A 2500-nucleotide genomic window follows, 5' to 3' on the forward strand; every position below is an offset into this window, starting at 1 on the left:
TGGTGTTTCCGCCGCCGCTCCGGGCGTCCCGCTAATCCGGTGGCGAGGCTGGAGGGCCGGCGCCGTGTCATCCGGCTAATGGACGTCGTCCGCCCGAGTGTTTCGGCGGCGGCGAATCGCAGAGGGCAGAGGGGGAGGGCCCGGGGCGTGGGTGGGAGGGGGTATTGTGCATTGACATGAAGTCACGTTATAATCACATGGGTCAATGCAAGTTTCTATATACCGTTTAATGTGACTCCGAAAGCACGGGGGCGAAGGCTGAGGGGAAGTTGGTGAGCGCGGGAGTGAGAGAGGCTGGGGCAACGAGGGGGAGGGTGAGGGGGGAACGGAGAGGGGGGAGGGTGAGGGGGGAACAGAGAGGGGGGAGGGTGAGAAGGGGAACAGAGAGGGGGAGGGGGAGCGGGGAACAGAGAGGTGAGGGTGCGGGAACAAGAGGGAGGGTGGAACGGGTAACGTAGAGGGGGGAGGGAGAAGGGGAACGGAAGGGGAGGGTGATAAGGAATCAGAGAGGTGGGGAGTGAGAGGGAACGGAAAGGGGGGAGGTGAGAAGGGGAAAGAGGGGGGAGGGGGAGCGGGGAACAGAGAGGGGGGGGGGGGGGAGCGGGGAACAGAGAGGGGGGAGGGTGAAAAGCACGGAAGGGGAGGGTGAAAGGTGGAAGGAGAGGGGGGAGGGGGAGCGGGAAACAGAGAGGGAGGGTGAGAAGGGGAACAGAGAGGGGGGAGGGTGAGAAGGGGAACAGAGAGGGGGAGGGGGAGCGGGGAACAGAGAGGGGGGAGGGTGAGCGGGGAACAGAGAGGGGGGAGGGTGAGAAGGGGAACGGAGAGGGGGGAGGGGGAGCGGGGAACAGAGAGGGGGGAGGGTGAGAAGGGGAACGGAGAGGGGGGAGGGTGAGAAGGGGAACGGAGAGGGGGGAAGGTGAAAGGGGAACGGAGAGGGGGGAGGGGGAGCGGGGAAACTGAGGAGGAGGGGGGTAGTGGAGCGGGAACGGAGAGGGGGGAGGGTGAGAAGGGGAACGGAGAGGGGGGAGGGTGAGCGGGGAACGGAGAGGGGGGAGGGTGAGCGGGGAACGGAGAGGGGGGAGGGTGAAAGGGGAACGGAGAGGGGGGAGGGTGAGAAGGGGAACGGAGAGGGGGGAGGGGGAGAAGGGGAACGGAGAGGGGGGAGGGTGAGAAGGGGAACGGAGAGGGGGGAGTGAGAATGAACGGCAAGGGGGAGGGTTAGAAGGGGAATGGAGAGGGGAGAGGGTGTGGGGGAGGGGAACAGAGAGAGGGGAGGGTGAGCGGGGACCATAGAGGGGGAGGGAGAGAAGGGGAACGGAGGAGGGGGGAGGTGAGTAAGGGAACGAGAGGGGGAGGGTAGGAGCGGGAACAGAGAGGGGGGAGGGTGAAAGGAGAACGGAGAGGGGGGAGGGTGAGCGGGGAACGGAGAGGGGGGAGGGTGAAAGGGGAACGGAGAGGGGGGAGGGTGAGCGGGGAACGGAGAGGGGGGAGGGTGAGCAGGGAAACGGAGAGGGAGGAGGGTGAAAGGAGAACGGAGAGGGGGAGAGGGGAACGGAGAGGGGGGAGGGTGAGCAGGGAAACGGAGAGGGAGGAGGGTGAAAGGAGAACGGAGAGGGGGAGAGGGGAACGGAGAGGGGGGAGGGTGAGCGGGGAACGGAGAGGGGGGAGGGTGAGCGGGGAATGGAGAGGGGAGAGGGTGAAAGGAGAACGGAGAGGGGGGAGGGTGAGCGGGGAATGGAGAGGGGAGAGGGTGAGCGGGGAATGGAGAGGGCTATACCACTGTGCTCTCAAGAAAACAGAAAAGAAAAGAAAGAGAGGAATGCCAAACACTTAAGCAGCTGAAGGGAGCCGATCGTCCCGATACACTTTATCTCTATATCACCAGCTGCCATCCCGACACAAATGAAGAGGATATAAGACATAAAGCCCGAACTATTTATAAACTCGGATGCGTTCCCTGACAATGTCAAAGTGTTTCTTAATAGAAACAAATACAAAAACGATCAGAATGTTAGACCGCGCAACAACGTCAGTACGGCCTATGATTAGGTCGCAGAACATCTTAAAAATAGAACATATAAATGCACAATCTCTCCTCGGTCGCTTTGAAGAAATTGTATTATTAGTAAAGGAGAGAAATGTAGACATACTCTGTATTAGTGAAACATGGCTCCACCAGGAAATGATAAGTAACTTTATCAAAATTCAAAATTATCAAGTTTATCGATTTGATGCAGGGCGAGGAGGAGGAGTATGCATGTTCGTAAGGGATACTCTTAAGTCAAATATGATATCAACCACAACAGTTAATAATACTGCTGTAGAAGATATCTGGGTTACCGTACAAAGCAACATGCTTCCCTCCTTCATTATTGGCGCCGTCTATAGGCATCCCCATGCAAAATCTGAATCTTTTGAATATCTTGAAAAAGGTTTCTCCAGAGAAATGTCCGAAAAAAAGATATCACTTTTTAATCTTAGTGACTTAAATGATGATTTA

Source organism: Penaeus japonicus, unplaced genomic scaffold (genome assembly GCF_977035675.1).
Source record: "Penaeus japonicus unplaced genomic scaffold, GWHDUDI00000001_assembly GWHDUDI00000011, whole genome shotgun sequence".
In the NCBI taxonomy this organism is placed as follows: Eukaryota; Metazoa; Arthropoda; class Malacostraca; order Decapoda; family Penaeidae; genus Penaeus; species Penaeus japonicus.